Below are 12,748 nucleotides of genomic sequence, written 5' to 3' on the forward strand. Positions count from 1 at the left end.
AAATATTTGAATACATTTTCTTTCTGAAAGTACTATTATCATACTTGGAGCACCTTTTAGGGACACAAAAGAGTACCCTCACTTCCGAATAAACAGGAATTATGGGAAGAGGAATGGCCTGCATGTCAGAGAATTTGGAGTCTAGTCCCAACTTTGCCAATAACTTGTATATTTTACAGCAATATGCTTATTTGTGACCACAGTTCTTTATATATAAAATGAGGAGCTTTTCCTGGCTCAGTGGTTCTCAACCCTGGTTGTACATTAAAATCTCTGGGGGAGCTTTTTGAAATATACCAATAACCAGCCCCCATCATAGATCAATTAAAAAAGGAAACTCTGGAGGTGAGACTTGGGCACTGGCAGATTTTTAAAGCTCCCCAAGTTATTATAATGTGCAGCCAGGGTTACGAACCAATGTATTACGTGATTTCTAAATTCCTTTACAGTTCTAAGATTGTATGATTCTCATCTCTTCACAAATCTCTTGGTTATTGTTTTTTATATCTTGAGAGTTAAAAGTATTAATTGAATTAGACAAGCATATTAAATCAGTACATACAGTCCACACAGGAATAAGCAAAACCAAACGTGTCTTAAAAAGTATATTTTTTACACTGTCATTCTGGAACTTTGTACATAAATTTGCTAACAGTACAGAATACTGGTTCTTTCTCACCCCAGGTGATTCTGATCCAGTAGATATGATACAGATACCCAAACTTCACATTGTCAGTAAGCACCCCGAGTGTCTCCCCCACGTGAATCTATTGATCTCATGTTTAGAAATACTGTCTTACACACTATAGTCATTTTCTAACTCTGCTAAATAATGAAGGTGTACAAGACATGCCCCCTCTGGTTTACTGTCAGCTGGTTCAAGTTTCTATTTGGTGCAATAGTGCTGGTATGGATGGCGCTGGAAGCAGTTGTTAAGATTGGGCATAGTATATTCTGAGTGAATTTTGAGTTTTCCTTTGAACAAGATTAAAAGTTAGAATTGTAAGGGAGCCATCTAGTGGTTAAGCGTATAGACCTGTGGCATCTTGTCCTAAGATCTTTGCCTTATGGGTTTTATCAGAATACAGATTTAAATATGTAGGCCATTAAGTATAAATTGTAATGTATTTTTAATTTTATATTTTTACTTTTTTGTTTCAAAAAATAATTTCTCATCATTTTATAAATAACATTCTATATTTTATGTAGTTCTACTCCTTTTATGAAACATGGATATAGAGATGAATAAGAAGTGATTTTTTTCATGAAATAAAACACATTCTATTTGTAAGGACATAAAAATATGCAAGTAACTAAAGCGTAGTTTTATAATTCCCACTAAATGTTCCTTGGATTTGAATGTAAGAGGGATTTTAGGACTTAAAAATAGTTTATGCAATTAGAGAATGCAGACATAGTGTGAAGGATTCACAGTCTAAGATACATTACCATTTTTTTATACTCTGAAGTTTTTAACAGTCCGTAACACACGCATTGGGCTGATTAGGGCCTTGCCAAAAAAATAGACATCATGCTACTTACCAAATCATTTACAGCCACCAGGTATTCATTCATCAAACAAATATCCTCCTGGTTTTGTGCATGTTACTTTTATAATGCAGTCATGATGAGTTCGACATTTGAGTGACAGTGTTTGTCTTTTACACATAAAGAGAAAAACAAGTTTATAGAAGAACAAGATGCCCAAGGCATTCATTTTTCTAAGCCCACATTTTAATTTCAGGGTATTTTCACAGGAAGCATTTTTAAAAGTTTACCATTTTAAATTAAATTGAAAATATTCTATCACAGCTTACATTGTATCAAGTTCTTATGCTGGGTCATATCGCCCTCTCTGGTAGTCAAACTCCTGGGAGCTCATGCATTTATAGCTGACTCTGCTCTTCAGGTAATGTCCAGGTTTCCTCCCCCTGTGCTGCTTTTCTCCCCTCCCCTCTTCAGGATGCAGGCTTCCAAATGCCTCCTGGACATCACTTCCTGATATTCCAGCACCTCAACATCCCCACATCAAATTAGTAAACTTGGGACTACAGCTCTTTAATTGTGCATTTCAATTAAAAGTTTCTAAAGTCCACAAGAAGAAAAGATTCCAGTCCTCTTTAGTCTTTCTTTCTTTCTCATGCTCTTCCCACTTTTCTCCTGTTATATTCGAAAATATATCTGGCATCATTCATTTGGGATACACTGCAAAATGGGGATTATGAAGTCTGATCCTGTGGAAGGCATGTAGCCTCTGAGAGGACCCCCCAGGTTCCCACTCCCTCCTGGTGTACCTGCCCTGTATAATCCCCTCCTCTGTAGCATCAGAGAGACTGTGAATATGATGGATGCCACTCCCCTGACTCACTTACATTCTACAGGCAAAAGTGAAGGGGATTTTGCATATGTAGTTAAGGTGGCGAGTCAGTTAATTTTGAGCTAATCAAAATGGAGATTATGCTGAGTGGGCCTGACTTAATCAGTAGAATAGCCTTAAAATGGGTATTGAGCCCTTCCCCAAGAGAAAGATTCTCTGCTGGAAAGAAGTACTTCTTGATGAACTAAGCAGCCAGGCCGGTGGTAAGGAACTTAAGTGGCCTCTAGGAGCTGAGAGTGCTCCCGAGAAGAGTAGAGACCTACAACCACAGGGAACCAAATGTGTTCCTTTAACCCATTTGTCTACTCCTGTGTCATTAAAACCTTCTAAATATTACTATAGCTTTATTGTTGCCCATCACCACATAAGTTTGGGTGAGGACCCAAGCTCCATAAAAGAATGCAGTCCAGCCAGTACCTTGATGTGGCTTGTTGTACCCAGAGCAAGGGGCCCAGTTAAACCATGCCTGGACTTCTGAACCACAGAAACTGTGAGATAATAAACTGTATGTTGTTTTAGGCCAGGAAATGTTTGGTTCTTCACTCTGCAGCAATAGGTGACTAATATATTATCTTGTGCTTCGGATCTTTGCAGTAACCTTCAAACTAATCTCTCTTATCTACCTCCATGAAATCCTACATACTACAGCCAGAGTCATCTTCCTTAAAAATGTAAGCTCAGTGAGGTAGGGGGTTTGTCTTGTTCAAAGCTGTATCTCTAGAAGAAAACTAGAATATTGTATGTATCTTAGAAGAATACTTTATCTTAGAATAATGCTAAGACATTGTATGCAGGTTACAAATATTGAGTGATGGAGTGAATGAATAAATATCATCTATCCACCTTTACACACACCGAAACCATCGCTGGTCCTCCATTATGTACAGAGAGACATCCTTCTGATATAAGAAGGCTGCATAATAAAGTGCTTAAGTATACGGATTCTAGAGTTAAAGACCTTGCGTTCAGATTAATACTCTAATACTCTCCAGCTCTAATACTTCCTAGCTTTGTGACTTTTTGGAAATTGCATGACCACACTAAACCTCAGTTATCTCATTTGTAAAACATGATAAATAATTATTACCACTCATGATGGTTTTGAAGATTAAATAAGACAGTGCATTTAACATATTTTCACAGTGCCTGGCCTATGCAATAGATCAATAAATGTTGGTTATAACAGCTAAGTCCCGCTACTATCTGTATTTCTCCTGTCGTCCAGCCATATGGAGTAGGCACCCCTGTGTCTCCTGCATTTGCAGCATGATGGAGAGTAAAATGCATCGATACTGGTTCAGTTTCAGGCTCTGAACTGGCTGTATGACCTTGAGCAAGAGTCTTCACAGCCCTTAGTTTGTGTCTCTGTGGAATGGAGCTAATTGCAACATATAGCTTAAGAATTTGTCTTAACTCTGTCTCTACACAAAGCAGTCACATTGAACAACAGCTAAAACTGGCCAATGAGACCGTCTACTATAAGGATGATACGATGGATGTTTTTTTTCTCAACATGTTGAAGAACCACAGAAAACATTTTCTCATTTTATTGGAAGTAGTTGTGTTCCTTTGAGTCCACGTGTTGTTGTTCTTTTCATCTGACCAGGCTTTCATCTTTCAGTTGGCTGCTAACTGAAAAAAAATCTGTACTCACTTTAGTGGAAACCTTGCTCTGTATCCTTCTATTTCCCTTTTTCTTCCCCTTACCAATCTCTAATTTATGTTTTCTTGCTATATTTAGGTAATTTACCTTAAATTCATTCTCGAAAAAGTAAAAATAAATATATAAATATCTTCCAGGGTTGTTATATATGTAACAAGCACTATTCAAGTGCCATTTTTAGAAGTGTAGGCATAAGTGTTTTACTGGTGAGAATTAATAGATAATATCAGAAAACCTGATATAGGGAGACAGATAAGAAAGCAACTTCAGAAATCCTGTCAAATGAGTCCCATTTCTTGCCATTGAATAGATCATGGATGCAATTCATAAAAATGCAAATACAGTAATTATTATATCACTCCTTTGGTTAAAAGATCTTGAGCTGTAGCATAAGGAAGTACATGTGCTAGGCAGCCTATGATTTAATGAACTGATGTTGATATTGAAACTGGTACTCTCTCCCCTCACAGAGGTATGGCTGAATCTATGGGTTAGCCAGCCACTTTTCCACCAGATTCTGTCTGAAAGTCAATTTGTGAATCATCCCGGTTGCCTCGTTGAACATAATGTTGAGCAGCAAGATTTCTGTGCTCTATTGATGTGTTTAAGCAGCACTAAACAACCAGACACATCAATGGAAATGCTGGTCAGATCATCTATCGTTCTCCAGCAAAAACAGTTGACTGAGAACTTCCTGGTTTTTCAGTTGTTTGCGTCACTATATTCTAATAAACATGCTTCTCTATGGAGATAGACTAATGCTTCATCATGGAAAAATAATTGGAAGGTTTGACTGAAATAAAACTACATTTGTGGATGCAGTCTCTCTTTCAAGATATTTAAATACTACTTCAGTTTGCAGGCTTAAAAGGAAATAACTTTCCTGTGACTTTATTGAGCAGAGATGCGGTAGTCACGCTGTACGTTGGATTGGGGAGATTGACCATGCTCTTGAGATCGTTAACAAGAGGATTGAGCTCTATTCTGGTTAGCTTAGAATGGCTGTAATTTGTGCTAGCCATCACTGACTTGCACCAAAAAGATAAACTATAGGTACAAGCAGCAAATCTCAAGGCCTCTTATGATTCTTATCCTATTCCTTCTGTTTCTTAAATTTTTTTTCCCATTTTGAGGTCACAACGGTAACACCTCATATATCCAACATTAGAAATAAGGACATCTGTATTGCATTGATATTGTTAAATTGGTATTCAGTAAAATAAAACCATCCCTTGCAGTAATGGGTGAGAACTTGCCTTTCACCCAGAGCCAAGTTCATTAGAAATTCATGCTCACAGCCCAGAGAAAAACAGAGATTTTATGAGATTTCAACAAGTCATATATCTGCATGATGGGTTGTTCCAAGGAACTGAGCAAATGAAAATGTCAGTTTGCAGAAACTGTCAAAACCAGCATAACCTAACTTAGAATTGCTGCTTATCTAATAAACTACCAGTAGCCCTACCAGATAGAGTCCTGTCAGTCTTGCAGAAAAAGTACTCATTTCTCTTGCACCTAAGTTAGGTTTATAGACACCCTACGCTCTGCTAATGGGACAAGAGCATGAACTAATTAGATACGGCACCCAATCATTAAACAGCAGCAAGCATAGTTATAGTGCTCTTAGCTATGAAATGCCAGAATCCTTGATCTGGGTATGCTTGGGTATGTCAAAGTGGGAGCCAGATTTGTATGCAGTTATAAAAGTGTGCCGTGCTCCATGTTTTGCATATGGCACATCCTGAAAAAAATACAAATTGATAAGTCATTTTATTAATGTAATGTTTACTGTGTGAGTTTGAGTTGCAAACATTTTCAGTATTTAACTTGTAGAAGCACTGACAGGTAATTATTTGGATATCTTCATGTTTGCATCTAAGGGACTCGAATGCTACTACTTTGCATAATCACCACGCCTTTACCAACATCATCTCTGACTTCATGATTTGTGGCTGTTAGTTATCGTGAAACAAATGTTAGACTGGCAGTGGGTAACACTGCTGCAGTAGCGTATACACATTCAGTGGATTCTAAACCAGTAGTAGAGAAACTCTGAAGAGGGTGGAGCAGGAGATGACAAGAGTGCGGAGGTAGCAGGGGTGTGTGTTGAGGTATTAGTAAAGAAGAAAATATTCATGCACTTTGTGATTGCATAAAATAATTTGATTGCAGGTTTCAAAGACAGACTGAAAAAGAATGTAATCAATTCTCTGCATGTTGGCACAATAGAAATTTATGGGGAGACTGGAGGAAATGATAGGAGAACAGCTGAATGAACTCAATAGCTATGATGTGGAGCCTTCCTTATTGTTGAGAATGGAAAAGAATGCAGAAGCACAGTGCAACAGATTTGGCAGCAAGCTGTGTTTTCTCAGTACAGTAGATCCCTATTGCTCATGAGTATTAGAGAAAGATCTACACACCTGCTTCTGTTATTCTCAAGCTGAATGATGATTACACAGTTTATAAATAGCCTTTCCTTCCTGTCTGCTAATGTTTCCTTATATGTCGGAGAAGGTAGATTATCTGGCTGTCTAAATATCACCTGGAATTGTTATACCAAGCAGTATGTGTTCAAGAAAATGGAGCAGGACTATCCTGGTGGTGCAGTGGTTAAGAATCTGCCTGCCAATGCAGGGGACACGGGTTCAGTCCCTAGTCTGGGAAGATACCACATGCTGCGGAGCATCTAAGCCCGTGAGCCATAACTACTGAGGCTGCACTCTTGAGCCAGTGGGCCACAACTACTGAGCCCGCATGCCACAACTACTGAAGCCCGAGCACCTAGAGCCTGTGCTCCGCAACAAGAGAAGCCACTGCAATGAGAAGCCCGCGCACTGCAACAAAGAGTAGCCGCCGCTCACCACAACTAGAGAAAGCCCGTGCGCAGGAACAAAGATCCAATGCAGCCATACATAGATACATACATACATACATAAATAAAATTTTAAAAATACTTATAAAAACCAAAAGAAACTGGAGCAGATGATTTTGGTTCAAAGTTTTAGATAATACGATATTTTCAACATTTTTAATCATATTCTTCAGTTTCTATCTGTTCTTCCCTCACCATCTACTAAAAACGATCACTGTGGCCTTAGAGGCCTATTACCTGGAGTCATTTTGACACATTGTTGTCATTGCTTGCCATTGTTTGCCGTCCTCCTTACAATTTCACAAACTACACAATTTGTGTAATTTCTGTTCATATACCATTTCTTAGGGCCATCTTTGCTTTACTGTTTACTCAATCACTTGTGAATTTTGGAGTTATCTTCTTGTCCTACATGACAACAGCCTCTCCTTATCTCCTAATTGTCTCCATTTCTTTCTAGCCGTTAGAGATCACCAAGACTCAGATTGGTCATCCATTGGGTTTGAGAGGGTAGAAGCATCATTTTATCGATATCTTCAGTGACTCACATTTGCTCACCAAGAACCTACAGTCACGTACAGTCATCAGCTGTAGAGGATGGATGTGGGTATGTGGAATTTGAAGCCCAGAGTGTCACTGAGGTCAGAGGCAGATGCGGCTGTCTTCAGTAGTAGAGTTTTATTAGAACATGGCCTAGAACTTCATTTTTGAAACAAAATGTGTGTAATCCCCTTTTTCCTTATCAATGACCTCTTAATATCTACTGAATTAGTACTGCAAGTTATGATTTAAAGAGGATTTTTAAAAATCTGAATTTAAACACTTTTTCATATTTCTCTATATTTTACAAAGTGATAAAATTTTGAATTTTATCATTCAAAAAGATAACAGCCTTTAAAATTAAAATTTATATACCACATATGCCTAGTAATCTAGGAAAATGGAAGTATTGATAGGAAAACTCTTTTCTTGGTCTGTGTTAAAATTGTATAGTCTTACTCATTTATAGTAATCTATTTAGAATTTATCTTTTATAGTCTAATTTCTGTTGCAGAAGGTGGGATAGTTATTTTCCTTCTCATTAGTCCTGCTTTCTTATGTGGTAGAGAGTTATTATAACTAAATTACATTACTTTTTAAAAATCAGTTTTTTTACATAAAGACCTTGAATATCACACCACATTCAAATTCCAGTTTTAAATGGTAATTTTTAAAAAAGTGAGTAGTGTGCATTAGATCTCCTTTGCAACTGAAACAAATTTTCAAAAGCTTAACGGCTTACAACAACACAATTTTATTGCCTTCCACTTCTGGAGTTAGAATTTTGACACAGGTCTTACTGGTCAAGTTGTCAGCAGAGCTATAGGAAAGAATCCATTTGCTTGCCTTTTCCAACTTCTAGAGGTGGTACACATTCCATGGCCCATACTTCTCTTTCACCATCTTAAAGGCCAGCAATGTCTCATTTTTCTGACCATTCCTCAGTGGGCATATCTCCCTCTCTGATTCTGTTCTTCTTCCTCCCTCCTCCACTTTAAGGGCCCTTATGATTACATTGGACTACCTGGATAATACAGGGTACTCTTCCTATTTTAAGGTCAGCTGATTAGCAATATTAATTCCATCTGATACCTTAATGCCCCTTTGCCATGTTATCCTACCAATTCACAGGTTCCTGGGATTAGGATGTTGAACCGCTTGGGGGGCGAGGGAGGGGCTTTATTCTGCCTACCACATAGTGGTACGTATGTAAATATACCTGTATATGTTATGTAAACATATATGTATGTTATGTAAATATATACTTTTCCAAAGTCTGCTTGTTAAACATCAGTAGAATAGATTAAATATTTTTTAGTTTGTTATTTTGGCACTTGATTTGTACCTATAGGATGAAACAAAATAAACCCAATGATACAGTGTGTGCTTTGACGCAAGAGACTGAAGTCAGAAAATTGCCAACATTTCCAGACTTTTCCCTATAAGCCGTTAACAATTGTTGATGCCTCTGTGATACTGTATTCAACAAATGAAGAAAACATTTTCTTTGTTACTCTGTCAAGTGGAACCATTTTCAGACCCAATTCTAAATTCCTAAATTGAGGGATTAAGAGCAAGCTCCCAGTCACTGTCATCCAGAATTCATTTGGCATTGCTGCTTAGAGTGAGTACCCATGAAACTTTGTGTGCAGTGCAGGAATGTTTTGTGTTTGGGGTTTGGGAGTTGTGATAATTTGGATGATTCCTATGGAAATAGGAACTAGTAGAGTCATAAGGTACATGGCCATATTCTTAAGGTAAGCATACTGTCCGGTGACATCAATTGAGGTAAGAAATTGATTTAGGGAACTCCCTTTTGGGCTGAGCTAAGTAGTTCTTAACACAAAGGCACCATGATATCGTGGTAAAAATGGTGGATTAGGATACAGGAGACTTAGTTTCTGGTCCTGGCTCTGTCTCTAATTATCCATATCCTTTTGAACAAGTTAAAAGATATCTTTTGGCGTCATTTCTCTCATTTTAAAAATGAGTTGAGGTGGAATTATCGCTGAAGTCCTCTATCATTCAAACCTTCTGTGATGTTGTGTTATAATCCCAGTTTTACATGGTCACCATATGCTTCATATTATCTGTGGTGGCTCATGGAATAAAGGGGGTTGGGCTCAAAAAAAGTAATACAGCACTTAGATGTGATATCACAAAGATATTGCAACTACGAGTATTGGAAACAGAACTCACTGAAATGCTGAGAGCTAAAAAGGGCTCTTTTTGCACGTCTCTGGTACTTCACTGTTTCCTGAGTTCAGTTCCAATGGCATTGGTAAATGTGAAGGGGTCTTAAAAAGAAATAGCATAAGGATTTTTTACTATAGCTTTGCCTTATTGTGTATGGAATAGACTTGATGCTAGAAGGTTGATAGCAAAGTGAAATTCTCTGTAGAAGATTTTTATCCCAACTGACTTCTTTTAAAGAATTGAAGTTGCCCTCCTAGGGGAAGACAAATGACCCTACAAGATGCAGTGAAAATAGAGAATGTTATCGTAGTAGAGATAGGAGTGGGCCACAAACACAATCTATTCGATGCCCACATTTAACTGATCAGACATGCAGAGAGGCTCCATGATTCACTCAAGGTCATGAAGCGAGTTAGTTACAGAGTCAGGATTGAGACTGGATCTACTCTTTCCCACATTAGCTATGTTCAACCTTTCATACTTAAATTGCATATGATAATATATACTATTAAATGGGGTTTGGGGGGTTAAATGTTGATAATACTCAACATCAGTCACTAATTTGAATGAGTTAATACTTCAGTGGTGCTTTGTAACTGCCAAGCACTGTTCTAGATGCTTGACTCTTCTGGTTTTATTAACTCATTTCATCATCCCAACAACCCTATGAGACAGTTCTCGTTCTACTCATGTTTTACAGGAAGGGGAGCTATGCCCCAGTTCACACTTTGAATACATGGTAAAGATGGGATTTGAACCCAGTCAGTCTGGCTCAAAATGCTGTGTTCTCAATTATTCTTTAATACCTCAGAACTTTTAAGGGCTTCCCTGGTGGCGCACTGGTTAAGAATCCACCTGCCAATGCAGGGGACATGTGTTCAAGCCCTGGTCCGGGAAGATCCCACATGCCTCGGAACAACTAAGCCCGTGCGCCACAACTACTGAGCCTGTGCTCTAGAGCCCACGTGCCACAACTACTGAAGCCCGCGTGCCTAGAGCCCGTGCTCCGCAACAAGAGAAGCCACCACAATGAGAAGCCCGTGCACAGCAAGGAAGAGTAGCCCCCGCTCGCAGCAACTAGAGAAAGCCTGCATGCAGCAATGAAGACCCAACGCAGCCAAAAATGAATTAATTAATTAATTTTAAAAATATATATCTTTAAGAAAAATTAAACTACTTGGTTGGACATGGATTCTTTTATGACTGCAATCAAATAAGGCAAAACAATTTATTACTTGGATCTTTTTCTTAAATTAATTAATTTATTTTTTGTCTGTGTTGGGTCTTTGTTTCTGTGCAAGGACTTTCTCTAGTTGCGGTGAGCAGGGGCCACTCTTCATCGTGGTGCGCGGGCCTCTCACTGTCACGGCCTCTTGTTGCGGAGCACAGGCTCCAGATGCGCAGGCTCAGTAGTTGTGGCTCACAGGCCCAGTCACTCCGCGGCATGTGGGATCTTCCCAGACCAGGGCTCGAACCCGTGTCCCCTGCATTGGCAGGCAGATTCTCAACCACTGCACCACCAGGGAAGCCCCTATTACTTGGATCTTTATGTATATGATTTTTCTGTCTAATTGAGGCTGTCATTCATTCACATGTAATGATTAAGTATCTGCCGTATGTACAGGACTTTACCAAGTGTTCTAGGGGCTACAAGGATAATGTAGTTCAAAATGATAGCATGCATGGTAAAATAGTATCACTCAAAGTCTAATAAATAGCATTACAACAGTTCTCACATATTACATATTAAATATAGGCCACGCTTTGTCCCTAGTGCCTTGTATATATTTTCTAGTGTAATTTTCCCATCAGCCCCTTAAAACAAGTCATTTTCTCAGTTTTTATCAATGACGAAACTGAGACCTGAATAGGTAAGCAACTTAGCCATGATCTCAAAGCAGCAGAATTAGCATCCAAATCTAGATCTGTGTGAGTGATGATCCCATTTTATTTCTACTACTCTGTTCCGAATCTAAGGAAGGAGTGTGCAGTACTGCTGTCCAGGCCCAGCTGGGAAGATGTTACTTGTGAATGCTTGGCTAGACTCCTTCGGGTCATTTTTGCCCGGATATTAGAGGCTCCTGGGGGTTTTCAGCATCTCCTCACACATGGTAGTGAGGAGAAATCATAGCGTTCATCTCCAGGTTTTCTATTTAGGCTCTGCTCACCAATTAAATTTAAGATCAGAGTGTTGCGAAGTATTTAGGAGTCTGAGTGATGGAATGAATAGAAACAGAGATATGCAACTAACTTTCTAAATGGGGATCTTAACTTAAAAAATAATGATGACTTTTGCCCCTTTCCTGCTGCTCTATTACTTTTTTCACATTACTTCCGTGTTGTTTGTCTTGTCTACCTCTAAAGATCTACTCTTCCTATGATCTGGAGCCTCCTCTGATGCAGGCTCTCACATAGGAAATGCAATGAGTCTCTCTCCTTTCTCCAAATAATGATGTGGTTTCAGCCTTTTATGCCTATTGAGTGACACTCTTGAAAAGAGGATTGCATCTCTACCATTTAGAGAGTCTTGAATTATGAAACAGTTTTTCTCTCCCTTTCTCCTCTTTTTTCTTCACACATGCACGTCAACATTGTGTAATTCCATGTGTATCCCTGTTATTTATTTGTTTTTCGGTATTATGGTGAATCACAGCTTAGGGGTGTAACTGCATATATATTATATTCAGATGGAGACTTGTTAAGACAAATACAGTCTCCCTGACACTGATGCTTATAGTCAACACTGGAATAGGAAGTTTAGAGCTGCATTAAAATTTTTGCGATTGGCTGCCATAGAAACCAATGCAAGAGTGACTTTGTACTGAAATATGACATCTCAGGGATGTGTCTGGTGAATCTTTGATGCACAAAGTGAAATAAATTAGAAAGCCGTTTATTTATTTATTTTTTTGCGGTATGCGGGCCTCTCACTGTTGTGGCCTCTCCCGTTGCGGAGCACAGGCTCCGGACTCACAGGCTCAGCGGCCATGGCTCACGGGCCCAACCTCTCCGCGGCATGTGGGATCTTCTCAGACTGGGGCACGAACCCGTGTCCCCTGCATCGGCAGGTGGACTCTCAACCACTGCACCACCAGGG

This window comes from Neophocaena asiaeorientalis, unplaced genomic scaffold (genome assembly GCF_003031525.2).
Source record: "Neophocaena asiaeorientalis asiaeorientalis breed wild unplaced genomic scaffold, Neophocaena_asiaeorientalis_V1.1 scaffold161, whole genome shotgun sequence".
Classification (NCBI taxonomy): Eukaryota; Metazoa; Chordata; class Mammalia; order Artiodactyla; family Phocoenidae; genus Neophocaena; species Neophocaena asiaeorientalis.